Here is a 14,608-nt window from a genome sequence, read left to right on the forward strand (position 1 = left end):
ACTTGGGTCTGATTTCCCGCCCATCTCAAGAAAACGATCCTCTAACAGGCAGATGCTTTTGAGTACAAGTCTTACAAGTGCTTTCCTTGAAGAAATCTCTACCTTTACTGCGAAGGAGTATTGTCGCACGATACTTTGCTGGATGAAGAAAGTAAGTTTATCTGCAGCAGCGGGCATGAGGCGTTCCTGCGCCGCCGGCGCCGTCAAGGACTCGGGTGGAAACAAAAACCACCGGATTCATTCCGACTTCCATTAGAAGCAAGGCTGGAAAATGACTATTTGGCAAACGAAAAGAAGAATTTAATGAGCAGGTGAATAAGAACACTTCAAGCATTTGGTGGCATCCTTCAAAGGCTGCGGGAGGAGAGTTTTGCCCACAGGGCGAGCAGGAGGGTGCGTTAGGTGACTAACACTATAAACACTATAAACCTCACAAGCCCCCAAGTTTCTCCCCACACACACCCAGGGGCTTTCATTTCCCCCTCCCCTTATTTGCAACCGAGGCTTTCAAAGCCAAACCTACCTCTCGGAAGCAAGAGCAGGAAAACACTGCCGTGCTCGCCCCAGATCTCTGCTCAACCAGGAGGAGAAGGAAGAGCAACGGACCTGGCAAGCTTTGTCCCTCCAGCGGGGCTTTTGCTAGCATCCGTCACCCTACAGAAGCCACGAGCCTTATTCCAGTGACACAACAGGCAAAAATAAAGTACTATTTCCTTTACTTAAGCGGTAGATGCGTACTGCTTTATCAACGCAACAGTACAGGAAGGGAGTGAAGGGTGTACTTACAAGAACAAGAACCTCAAGAAGCCACGGGAAATCTCACAACACTACTTCAAGTGACGAAAGAGCAACAGCAAAGTAAGGCATTTAATTCCAGTCGCATTAGGGAGGAGAAACCAATTAGGTTCATGAATAAACGAAGCCGTGAATTGCTTGGGATATGGGGCAGAGATCAGGGGCCCTAGAGTCCTGTTAGCTAAAGTAGATTTATTGGGAAGCACTCTTGGAAGCGTTCTTGGGAATTTCAGCAATGCACAGTAGCAGATTTTAGTGAAAAACCCTGGGAAACGGTGATGTGCAATATCCTGCCCGTGTTGCTGTGCTGGTATCAGACCGAAAATGGCTGCACTGGAAGGATGAATGAGGGAGACCTTGAGGACACCTGCAACAAGCTTTTCTTTTCATCCCTCCAAAACAGGCAATTACAAGTTCTTTGAAGTGCAGCTTTTCCCCCTAGCTGCATTTCGGCAGGAAATTGTTTTTCCTCCCAATAAGACCTAGCTTCAGCCTTGAAAACAAAGGTTACATAAATTCCATCTGCAAGCTTCAAACTGGAAATCTCTCTCTCTTTACACTACCTTCCTGCTGCTTGTTTTTTTGCCTGCTAACCCAGGACTTTTATAAGGATTCCAGAGACAAGTCTGTACGCATGTTCAAAATTTACATGGCTTCCAGTGCAATACGTCCTGCAGTATATCTGTAATATGACAACATGGTTAACGGTGAATTTTAATTGATATATTGTAATAAAAAAAGTTTATAGTTACCAGAAATCCCTGCCATCCCTCCACATAACTTAGCTGAGGGAAGGTTCCAGTGAGTGCTCATTTTTATTCTAAGCTTGCAGCAAAATATAAAAAATGAAGTCATGTATCATCATGCAGTGAGATTTATTACACAAACAGCACACCAATCAAAGTAGTCACCTTCTGCGTAATGCATCTTCCTGTAAAATTACAGCACAGGAGGCATCACAGGAAAAGAAAAGGGGGGAAAAAAAGAGAGAGAGAGAGAGAGAGAGAGATTTACTCTGGATTTATTCTACAAATACAAACCCAGATAGCACACAGTTTCTACACTTCTAGTTTGGCACACAGTCATCAGAAAAAAAGAAAAAAATAGAGCAGTATTTAAGTGTGCACAGGAAAACTTGTCATTATAATTAACCTGTCATTAGAATTTGCTAATGCAATAAACCAGAGGAAGGCAGAGACATCAAGATTTGCCTAAAAGGTTAATGAAATATTAACAAATCAAGAACTCAAACAAAAAGCTAAAGCACCAAGACCGTCTCTAGGCATCATTGCAGAAAGCTGCTAAATAAGTGGAGATCTCCAACATCCAGTCACAAATCCCAGAATGCATCCGCAGCAAATGAATTTGAAGCCTTTCTAGTTTCTTTTGATGGCCTTATTACGCTTGAAATAGCTTGCCTGTTCAAGCATCAAGTTGTTTAAAACCTATCAAAACCTCTCCAAAGCAAGAGCCAGCATAATAAACACAAGCAGGACGAAAGGAGATGTTGCATCACGCAATTCAGTACCACTGCAGCTCGCAACGCGCGCTGTGGGGGCCAACGAGCCCCAAATATAAACCACACTGTGCGTTAAATACGTTTACCCCAGGTGAAAAAGGTTATCCAGTTGGGCTAGGCATTCGTATACGGGGGGGCATCTTCTCTGAGTTTCCACCTCCTCCCAGGACGGACCCCCACAACAAGGAAATTCAACCCACATTTGCACGCTTCCAATTCTGAAATTGCAGTTGTCACCCAACGATGTTGCAACCCTCCAACCAAGCTGGACATGAATCCAAGTGTCAACCCTAGGCAGATGCCAGTAACCTAGACCCAAACACGGCCCATTTTGAAAATGGTGCAACCTGGACGCGATAACCAGACGGACTGTCCATGTCCAGGTTTACTCTTGAAATTTGTCGCCCTTACTGAAGCCACCCCAGATTTTGTAGGACTTGTAAAAAAAATAATATTTTGGGCTCACACGCTCCCTCTGCTGGCTCCCTCCAAGCTGTTAATTAAAAGTTTTTTCACACCTGCCTGTACTTTCCACAGCAAAAGAGAAAAAAAAAATCAGCTCCCAAACAACTGAAGGCAAATAAGATTAAAAAACCCAAGCAAATAAATGGCCTCGAGAATTCAAAATGCATCAGAAAGTTTTCAAGAAAAAGGTACAGATACTGTTCCCGTTGTAACGTTAGCTGCCTGAGGATAAACACTTTTAACGGCAGCACGACGGCTGCCCAGATAAGAACATCCAACACAGACAAGATTTTCGGTCTAAAATTGAACTCCTGTCTGATAATACCAACAAAACACAAGACAGCAAATACTGGAAATAAATGTGGTCTCCCTCCTTGCTCAGGATAGCACAACAAGGCTAAAACTCATGGGCAGTATCTGTCAAGTTCAAATTAACCTGCTTACTTAGAGGACAGCTTGTAAAAAATTCTAATACAGTTTCATTTCCTTACTTCCTACTGACAACAGCATCTAAAGATGCAGAAGCTACTAAAATTTACTAACTCCTGGACAGATTTCAGGCAAGTAAGGCCAAATCCACAGTTAAAACTGTTAGCGAGACACATGCGATTCATCTAAAACCAACAGTCTTGAATGTGCCGAGAATAAGCCGTAATGTAGGAACTTCATTTCTGTAATTATATGGCAAGACACCGCAATGCCCATTTTTACGTTCAAACACACACACAAAAAGTGCTTGGGCAAAACAATCATATGTAAACATGGAAACATCTCAGGGAGAGGTTTGCTAACAGAATTAAGAGTTGAGCAAGAGCTACCCAAACATGTTCAGTGAGTTCATTCCTTACTTTTTGACAGACTGAATTAGATGCTTACTCAGTGTGGTCTGGGTTTTTGTTTTGCTTTTAAATAAAGAAAAGTCTTTTCCTTGTGCGGTATAACCGCAAGGAATCTCCGCAGTCGTTTCCAGCGCAATTCCCAACAAACTGCTGCCCACATCGAGTCCCCGCGGTGCCGGGGGTCAATCAGGCACTGCAACGGGGAAGCGGCCTGCAGCAAGTGGCACAATCCTATGCAGCGCGCAAGTACCTTGGCCTGGAAAATCATGGATTGTATCCACCTCCCTAGGCACAGCCACTAAAACAGGCATCTCAGGAACCAAAAAAAAATGCAGTTTCCTATTGATGCAGCCCTTGCAATGGAGCCCCGGTGCCTACCGCAATCCAGCTGAGGGAGTCATACCTTCCTCCTCCCAGGTACCTCTTCCTTCAGCTTCTCTGGTCTCTGTGAAGTTGAGCTCCTGCTGCCTTCTTTCCTTCAGGGAAGGCACTAACAGCATCCTTCCTCTCCCTTTATATTCCCTACAAAACGTGGAGGACCTTAACATCTCTGAGATTTTTCTCCCTCCGTTGAACTAGGCTGAAAAGCAACAGGGTCAGGAGTTAGCGTGAGAGGAAGAGGGCTAGAGTGATTGCAACGAGCCTTGCTTCCAAAAGAAACCAAGCAAAAGCCTGGGGGGAGAGAGAGAGAAAGAGAGAGAAGGGGGAAAAAAAAAAGAAAAAAGCAAAATACACTGCTTTGTATGGCTTCCTCCAGAAAGACTACGAGCCATTTCAAGGGAGTTCAGTAAATAAGCGTTAATCTACGCTGTAATGTTTAACACATTCCAATTCAGGAGCCTCTCATAGCTTTAAGGGGCAGGGCAGCCAGGCAAGATTTAGGTTTCCAACATGGCTCTAAAATTCAGGCTTAGCAGTTTGCTACAGGAAAGAAGAATGAAGTTCTAGCGCTCAATAAAAGTAAATTGCTGCACAAATGCTAGGTCAAGGTCAGGGTTTACTAGCAGGGCAACTCATCACGCAAGCGTTCACATTCAAGCCTCTGCTTCTCTCCCCCACTCCCTTCTAATGTGGTCTTCGCACATATGCATTTAAAGGAAGGGGGGCGTGGAAGAATTCAGTGTTTGCAATAGAGCAAACTCACTCTACAACCTTATTTTAAGAACCACAGTGTTCCCTTACTGACTAAGAAATTTAAGTAACAAGTAGCTCTGAGACATCCCATCTGAAGGGGTGAAGAGCTCAATGTTACCAACTTTCACGCCAGCAAGGATGAAGCAGAAAAAGCCATGTATTAGCATAGAAGAGACTCAGCAGCCAAGGTTTCATTTAAATCAATATCTGCAGCTTTCAGATGTACTGCTGACTTAACAGGAGCTTGCTGATGCAAGGTTTTTACCTTTGCTAGCAAGGAGGGTTTCAAGATATCTACCACCATCTTGACAGAGACATCATTAGTACACAAGCACTCGCCAACGACAGTCTCTTCTCCATCTTCGATGGTCTCCTCTCTGTCTTCGTGCACAACAGATAAGCTGCTCAGCCATAACACACATAACGCGGCCAACACGCTCGCTGAGCCGCTGGAAGCACGTTTGGCGACGTCCACCTGGCAAGTCACATCCTGAATTTGCTTGTCATCATCTTAAGCAAACAAGTTGATCTAACCCACGAAGCGAAGGCTGCCGACGGCAGTTAACCTTCCGGCAATGCTCAGCTTCGTGCTGCCCACAAGGCAGGCTGCATCCCACTGAACTGAGTCGAAACAAGCCTCATTTCCGCTCTGTTTGCCGAACATGCGACAAAAACAAATGAAAACGCAACAAAACAGAAAACATTTTCATTCTCTCAGCCATAGAATAAAGAGGTGGTGTTGGTAAACACGGTACACTTGACAGCTAACAGAAAACGCGCTGCCGTGACAGCACACACACCGTGTCCACATATACCTGCCACCAACTTACCAAACACACCCTCAAACGCATTTGCGCATTACAAAAGCGCCGATCAGCGGGTGTCCCGCTGCCCGACTTGTAAGCGCCGCAGCGGTAATTAACCCCGTTTTATAGGTAAAGGAACAAAAGCACCGAGAAGCCAAGGTCAGGAGCAGCAAGTCCTTGACAGCGCCGGCATTACAATGCCGAGATTTCTGGTTCCCTGACCTGTGCTTAAGAAACTAGGTCGTTGCCTCTCTCCAGTTAAGATGAATATTCAGAGAGCGCCAAGAGCTCTTTTTTTATTTTTGACAGCTAGCTGGAAATAGTCGGCACTGGAATGGAAACAAAGAGACACTAATCAAAACATAAAAGGCTGACGGAAAAGAGTAAGATTTATGAAAAGCAAGCGCAGAGCTTAAGTGCTTGCCTTGACACCCGTAAAGAGGGACCAAACATATAAATTCAGAATGTGCCTGAATTTATCACCAGTATCCTTATTCACAGGATACTAACCAGGCAGCGTGAGCAGCTAACGAATACCGATCGCTGCTCTGAGAATACAAAGCCGGGACCCTCTCGCAGCGTTGTGCAATTTGGCCTGGAAGAGAAGAACACTGCCTAAGGGTCCACGCGGACGGGACACGTATGTCAGCGCGAGGCCATCGGCCGCAGTTTCACAGGGAAAAGTAACCCGGGAGGAAGAGGATATGGGCTGCTTTCACCCTGAAGCTGCACAACACGCCTTCACTTTTTTGTGCGTTAACTTCCCTCTACCAGAGCCTTGCCAAGCATCAAACGGAGATTTCAATACGGGACCGGCTTTAAGGCAGCGCTGCTTCTCGTATCTCCAAATCCTGCTGAGCTATCATTAGCTCCGTAACTGGCAGTCTAGACAGAGTCTCTTTCATTAACCGTCAATGAGGTCTGTGAGAGCAACGAGCACTGGGAGAACCGTTTTCCGAGAGCTAAAGATTACGGCAAAAGCATGTTTAGCAGAATCAGCAACAGCGCTTTGCACGCACGTATTCTCACGGGGGAAAACAAACCGGTTCAGGAAAAATGCGGTGTCATTTAGAGGTAGCAACAGAGCTTTTCTTCAAATGCTTCAGAAAGTAGCAGACGGGAAGGAGAATTAATTTCCTCCTGGGCAGCTCCTACTTCTCCATCATTGGCAATGCAAATGTGTAAAACGTTATTATTGAGCAGGAAGGACTGCTTGATGTCTCCTCTGACGTTTACAGCTTTCCCCAAGTCTTTACAGGACAAAAAGAGGGGCAAGGACCCAGGAACGACCCGCATGCCTCTGCATGGGGTAGCAAACAGCCCCATCAACATGGCAAACGCAGCCTGCAAGCAACTGAGCCACCTACAGGAAAGTACAACCCAACCGCTGTTGCAATTAATTTAAAACAGATTTCACAAGACCCAGTTTTCTCACAGATCTTCAGAAGACACAGCAAACAAGTCAGACAAGTATTTGCTTCTTTTCCCACACATTTTGAGAATTTGCTTTCAGTAATCTCTTCCTTCTTCTTCTTAGGAAATTGTCCTCAGTGAATAATAATAATAAAAAAGCAACACACTGAGAAACAAATCCACTACAATTAAGTGCCTCACCGCTAAAATCCACAGGCTATCATTTTATCCTGGCATATCTTTTCAAGGTTGTTTACTAAGGCTTATGAATACTGGATATTAAACAACATTAAGGAGAAAAAGACATTAAAAAACCCTCTTTGCAACAGAAATCCAATCCACACCGAGTTAAACAGCAAATAAAAATTCACAGGAAGTGCGTTCATTTAATACTCATCCTCACCTCTTACTCAAGAGCTCGGCCCCCAGCAGCCCAAGGTTTCCCTTCATTACCACCCCAAACCACAGCCCAGCGCTCCTGCCACCCAAACGAGCACCTCTTTCTAATTTAAGCTGCCACACCTTCCCACCAATAAGCACAGCCATTTGTCGCATGGAGCAGGAGAGCCGGGCAAACCCTATCTTGAAGGATTACGGAAAACCCTCGGCATTTCCCAGCAGCGCAGCATCCAAAAGCCAGGCTGTACCGCGGGGTTGGGAGCGGGATAAGGCAACGCGCATGTCTCCTAACCTGAGCCGCGATGCGCGTCCGCGTTCTCCGACCAGGTCACCACTGCTCCAAAACCTCAACGGCCAAAGGACTTTCTGAAGTCCCCAGCCACCGGTGCGATAGGGAAAAAACAGCCGCTCTAAAAACAAATGCAGGAAGAGTATGCATTCAACAGGACAGATTAAAGGTGGCTGCTCAACGGACACGCTAGGAATTGAACTCAATTTTAGCTCAACGCGCTCGGCTACAGAATGGATGTGATAACAATGGCATGAGAGTGGCTGCTCTTTGCACTTCTCATTTAAGTTGTTTTTAGCAGCCGCTTTCTCATTCCAATGAAAGGATCTGATGCACAACCATCAAAACATTTCGCGAGCGATTTTGCGCTCCTTTCGTTTTTAAAGGCACCCTAATAAGAAAAGGAACAACTGGAATTGGTTTAACAGGCAAAACCAAGGACAGGAGAAAACAGTGTCACTGAAAACATTTTCCTTTGGAGGAACTAAGCTTTTAAAATACATTTAATGCTCCATATGCATTTAGCAGCTTCCTCTGTGATTGGAAGCTCGCTACGAGCTTAACTGCCCCTCAGTACCGAAGGGACTCACACTCTTCTGTTAAAGCAAGAATAAATCACTTATATCGTTATAGTCTCTCCAGCACGATAAAAAACTTCATAAGTATGACGGAACAGCTCTTCCTCTCTCTGAATCCCTACGTGAAAAGTTTTGAGATGAACAGTTGTGGATGTTTCTGCACGCTGCTTTCTTCCTACAGTCACCTACACTGAATAGTCTTAACAGTAACATTTTTACATTTATGAGCTACCTCTTATCCAGGATAGGATCAAATCCTAAATCATTCAGCTAACCATACCTTTGCCTACTGAAACGTGCCACTTCCATACAGACTATAGATTCATGACAGGCAAGTGTAATAATTTTCTCAGCCTTATAGGCAGCTTTGATCAGCCAAAACACATATACTGAAATGAGAATTTTGCTAAAGCATCATGTATTTTCAGTATTTAGTGGCAATCTCTTGCTTTTACATCTATAATATACGACCTGTCCAGCAGGATGACACCTCCTACTACTGCACCTTGAGAATCAATTTAATAAAAGCATCTTTTCGGCAGAATCAAACGCTGTTTTCTGCCGAGACCTAGGATATCTTTAGAAGCATCTCGAAGCATTGACAGGGCTAATGCTACTGATTGTCGCAGATCTGATGAGATCAGAGGCAGAAGGGAGCGTTACTACAGCACAACGATCCTAACTTAACAAGAAGCCCAAAAATTCAGACAGCACAGATGTCTTACCTTAAACCCTCAAAAGCCCAAGCTACTATGGAACTTGCACATGCCACAAAACAACATAAACCAGACTAATATTTTAAAATGCATCTAAAAACACAAGAACAGATACAGCTCACTGAAGTCAAAAATCACAGCTGTCCCAACCACACTAAATAAGGGGAAAACACACATTTTCATCTTCACTCGGGAAGTTGCTTAGCTAGTAGATACATATATATATATATTTTAACTTACCATAAAACTGGGATGAGAAGATACTCCCTAGTGTGCTCAAATATGAATTAATTGAAGGTCTAAGAGAACATTTGCAGCTCTTTAAATAGTAAGGTCCTGGAGGCAAGAACTGCATTTTTCTGCATGTTGCACAATACCAAGTTTCTTGTTACAATTTTGACACAGATGTCAAACTTCTCCTCTTTATATAAGAGGATAAGCACGCTCGAAAGAAAATTTGACTTTCTAAACCACATCAAAAAGCTGCATTAGCTATTAACGGCAGGATAGCTCGGCTAAGCCCAAAAAGCAGATACCTTGATTCGATCTCTCGGGGGATGTCACCGATTGCACGCAGTCCCACTCAAAGCAGAAAACACATTCTGAAAGGAGCTCTTATCTGGCAAAACACCCATTAAGTACATCATCAGAGCCACCAGAGTCCTCTTTTCAAAAGCTTTTATCTAGATTTGGATGAGTCTTGCAGCCCAGCACTTCTTTCTGGCTCTACCACCTTTTATAAGTCCTTGCAGACATCCCGGCATGACACTGCATTTTAAAAGCTAACAAGGGTATTAAACTTATCTGTGTTCAATCTCAAAAATTTGTAAGGGCAAGGTCTGAATCAATGTTTTGCAATAAACCCTCCCATGACTAAATACACAGGGAAAATAACTTCCCTCAGACACATAGCTCTGTTTACACAGAAAGTGGGAACCCTTTTCAAGCAGCACTCAGTCACATCCTGTGGAAATGGCTCAAATTGGCAGTGACCAAAGCAGCCTGCATTACAACCCAACAACTCTTTGAAGCTCTGAAAACACGCATTAAAAAAAAAAAAAAAAAGGAAAGAAAAAAAGAAAGAAAAATTATCACTCATGTCTGGGAATGCATGATGTGTCTTTCCACTCCAGAACTATGGTTGGTGTCACTCTTTCCATTAGAAATACAGAGAGAATATATAAAACTACATTTTTTTTGAGACTTAACGAACAGTCATATGCAGCCCACCATCTTCATAAACAAGTGCCCCTTCCCAGAAGATGTGAAGGGAACACTTAACAATAAAAACCAATTGCCTAAAATCTCCAAGAAGCCATGCAAGATTTTGTGTACTAGCCACAGTCACGACAGTAATTTGTTCTGCACGTGAGATTCGTTTTAGGGCTTCACCAACAGCCAAATACACAAAAAAATCCGAGTGTAAGCATGAGTGAAGGCTGAAGTAACCTCAGTTTTAAAATCACACGTGCTGTCACGAGTAGTCAACGAGAACAAAACAGCACGATGTTGTAAATCAGTGCTACTGTAAGCAATAACAAAACTTTGTACTATGCAGGCACCTTTCAAGCCCAAATGCTTTGCAGAGTATTTCACTCACCACCACGAAAAAAAATGGTGCTTGGGTGGAGAAATCTGTCAGTTAAAATGCCAGGTAACCGAAGAGGAAAGACATGCATAAACATCTTGGCTATGTGAAAACACGCAAGAGAGAAAACCTGCTGCACACAATTCTGTTTTGGTAAGAAATACAAACAAGACAGATCCAAAAGCACCGATGAACTAATAGGGTTGAATGACTAATTTCTCTCTCTATGAGAGTTATACCTAGCCTTGGAAACAGCCTAGCAAGGAAGCAAACATGGCAAGGAAGAGATGCAGAGACTACGAAGGAGCTGCCTTATATGCGTTCAAGTGTTCAGAGTCAAATTTTCTCAGGAAAAGCAGGCAGAGAGGAAACATCCTCTTTTTTTTAAAAAAAAAAAAGAAAAAAAAAAGCCAAACCAGAAGTGGCGTGGAACTTAAATACTGAAAACTGAGAAAGCCCACTCATGTGCTGGCCACCGCTGTGTGGAAAACCTGGCAAGCTATACGTACAGACCTATCCCATTAAATTCTGCACAACCTAAGTTTTAATTCCAACATAAGATTTCCAACCTTGTACTTGATAAGCTTTGACATACTCTGCCAATAAAGTCAATTCCTACCTGGGTGCTTTTTGCAGTTTTCCCCAACAGTCAAGCGAGACAGACTCTCAGCCACACCGTGACCCTTTAGCACTACCCAGCTTTTTGTTACAGCTACGAGCAGCGTCCGGTTTGCTGCGAGGGTTTGTTCATGACCAACAAAAATGCCAAGAACTTTGGGAGAAAGGGAAAGTAATGGAGAGCCCTCCTTGCTAAAAACTGTGGAGGAGATTCAACTAATCTAGCCAAGGGAAGGCAGAAGCTGCTCTTTCCCCTTTTCCAACCAGTGTCTCTGCCAGGGACGCTTTGCAAGCACAGCTATACTGACTTCTACTGCTCAGTGCCTCTGCCACAGCTACTGCTCGTTCTGGCAAGACATGCTTCTGCTGATATCACTTATTCCAGCGCAGAGAAACAAACCACGCCGGTACAAACTCACGCTGGCGGTACAGCACATCAATGCAAAAAAAGGCTTTTTGCTGACACAGCCCCATCGGCTGGGGCCTCTGCTCCCACCAGGACCTGCACAGAGGGCTGAAAGGTAGATGTAACTATACTGGGGGGAGGGGGGAAGCAAAGGGAGCCCCCAAGGCAAATCTGAGAGTTACTCCCACCCCCTGGCATCAATATAGGGAAAAGGAAGGAGAGATGATGGTGGGAACACAAAGGAATAAGAAATTCCTAAGAAGTCCATCTTAACTTTCATGCCACACCTTGCTCATAGGTTTGGTTCTCCGGCTGGAAAACTTGTCTTCTTTCAAGCCCTGATTGCAACCACTGCATTGTGATAAGGGGCAGTTTGTGAAGACGCTGCAGCGTCATCACGGACCTGGCACTTCCTAAGCCACGCAACCTGCAACGCAAGATATTGATTAAGGCTTTGGGATGTCAGGCAATGACAGGGGGTGACTCCTTTGCTCTTGAAGGGCCGGGTGGGTAAAAATGCCATCACACTCCAAATTGAGGTCAGCTGCATCTCAAATGAAATGTGTTTTAAGCTAATACAAGCCCCCTTTACAAAGGTGGACAACTTGTACCAAGAGCAACGCTATCTCTGTCCACTCGCATATTTACAGCATCTCTTCTGCTAAAGCACTTCCACTCGCAGACCTGCGATACAAACAAGTCTCCCTAACAGTAATTAAAGCTGTTTTAACACAAACGGCATCCCCCTCCAATCGACTAGGTTATCTTCCAGACAGAAAACGCTCCTATCTAACAAACTGATTCACCACACCACAGACCAGCATTTCAGTTTAGTAAGGCTTTGCCTGGCTTGTCTTTTGTTCTTCCTCCAAGCACAGATTCGGGTTCAGATTCTTAAGCGCTAGATACCAAGGGCGCTACGCTGGCTCTCGGAGCGCGTGAGAGAAACGCTCAGATTTAGAAACCCGAAAGGGTTCGAGGCAAGAAACGTTGTTCCGGAGAGCTTGAGGGGCTGCACCTTGCTTAGAGCGGAGGGTAATCCTCCCAAGCGAGGACCTCTGCAAGGCGGTGAGCCCTGCAGTAACACTAGAGCGTTCAAGGCTTCAGCGCAGCCCAGCTGTGCCAAAAAAAAAAAAAAAAAAAAAAAAAAAAAAGACATTACACCAGTGCCAGGAGAAGCAGTACCTACAGCCACACCGGGCTGATAAACATCGGGCTCCGCAAGCTCTGAATTTAATACACTGCTTCCAGGACAGCGATAAGAGCAACAACAAATAAAATACAATAAAATACAATAAAAATAAATAAATAAATAAAGCAATGACACCGGGAGAAACCCACAAATACAGACACAAGCCGAGAGGCGAATTCCAAGTTATCCAGCGCGCCGGGAACCCTCCCCGCGTCCCGAGACTCGGGTTTTGCCCATAGATTGGGAGGGGGGGAAAAACGGTTCATCTCGTTACCAGCCGCGGCGTGAGGCGAGGCGAGGCTCAGCGCGAAGGGCAGGTAACTCCCGTGGCCGTGGGGTCGCGCGTTCCCCGAGACGCAGCGGCGCCGCCGCGGGTTTTCAGAGAAAAACGCCTTTTTTCCCCCCTTGAGGAGGATTTTTTCGGAATTTTCTGCGGGGGGGAGGGGGGTGTTTGGCAGGTCTCCAGGCGCCCCCCGGGCTCCCCGCAGCGGACAATGAGGCGGCGGCGAGGAGCCAGCGCCGCCCTCGGCGGGCGGAGCGGCGGCCGCGGAGCTACCGGGCACCGGCCGGGCCCCGCTCGGGTTGGCGGCCGCGGTTCCGCGGTTCCCCCCCCGCCCCACACGCACAACAGGGCCTCGGGGGGCCCCCGACTGCTGCCGTCCCGCTGCCCCCGGCCCGGCGGGGCCCGCGCTCCGCTCCGCTCCTCACCTGCCGGCGGCCGCCGCCCCCCGCCTCGGCGGCGCTGGCGCTGCTCAGGGCCGAGGACGCCCCGTCGCCCCGGTGACGCCTCGCGCCGGCGCCGCCATCTTCCCTCGCCTCGGCAGCCGCGTCCCCGCCGCTCCGGCCGCGGCGGCCAGCCCGCAGCGCGCACGCGCCAGCTCCGGGTCACGTGAGCGCGGGAAAAGGGGCGGGAGGGGGCGGGGACGCGCGCCATGATGGGAAGGTCAAGCCCGTTGCTCTTAAGCGGGAGGCACCATGTTGGGAAGGCCTCATGCGCCGGTGGTAGTGGCCCGCCCGCCGCAGCCATGCTGGGAGGGGCGGGCGAACGAGCGAGGCCGCCATGTTGGGGAGGTCGCGGGCGGAGGGAAGGTGGCAGGGTGGCTCCCCCCTTGCTTCCCTCGCAGGCCGCGGCGCACAGACACACGGATAAACTCGTGTCGGTGCCTCCTGGCCAGCACATCCGACGCCTGGCTTCATCCCGGCTTTGCTGGGATCTGGAGACACCTGGGCAGGAACGGCCCTTCCTTTCATTTCCCACTGCTCTTACGTTTATTGTTTTTTTCCAGGACGGTACACTTCACCCACACGCCGGTGGCACGGCCACGATTTTCGCCCCCATCACGTCTCGGTAGGGTCGACGAAACAGGCTGTCAGAGCGCTGCCCTGGGGATGAAGGTGTGAAATGCTGCTGCTTGAGCTAAGTGCCCTATTTCCTTTTCCTCAGGTCGACATGCAGCAGGGCCCTGAAGCCACCTTGTTGCTGACAGTTGCACAGATGAGGGTAATTTTGCATTTTCGAAGTTTCTTGATTTTTTTTTTTTTTTGCACGCTTATCCCTTGACTTGGGACCTGTTCAGAACGCAGCAATTTCCATTTCGATCGCGGCGCTGAATCTCTCGGATAAAGCCAAGGCCAGACGGATTGCGGACACGTGTCCCGGGCCGGCGGAACGTGGGTGCCCCGGGGAAACCCACGCGTGTCCCAGGCCGGCTGCACGTGCGTGCCGCAGCAGCCGCGCGTCGCGGTCCGCCCGCCCGCTAGGGGGCGAGGGCGACGCGCCCCCTCCCCGCCCCGCCCCACGTGGCCGGCCGTGGCGGCGCAGCGCGCATGCGCCCGCCCGCCCAGCGGCGC

General features: G+C 47.2%; 1 protein-coding gene across 3 annotated transcripts in view; it reads right to left on the bottom strand.

Annotated features, from left to right (window-relative positions):
• FBXO42 (F-box protein 42) overlaps nucleotides 1-13,614 on the bottom strand; it is a 50,943-nt gene extending 37,329 nt beyond the window's left edge. For 2 of the 3 annotated variants that reach the window (XM_062593471.1, XM_062593470.1), the window contains exon 1: nucleotides 13,466-13,539. The gene's annotated coding sequence lies outside the window, so the exon portion shown is untranslated. Of the gene's footprint in view, nucleotides 1-13,465 lie in introns of all 3 variants that reach the window. The other variant, XM_062593473.1, reaches the window with a different exon arrangement.
• Between the last annotated feature and the right edge of the window lie 994 nt (nucleotides 13,615-14,608).

The sequence above is a fragment of the Rhea pennata genome, chromosome 22, assembly GCF_028389875.1.
Source record: "Rhea pennata isolate bPtePen1 chromosome 22, bPtePen1.pri, whole genome shotgun sequence".
Lineage (NCBI taxonomy): Eukaryota > Metazoa > Chordata > Aves > Rheiformes > Rheidae > Rhea > Rhea pennata.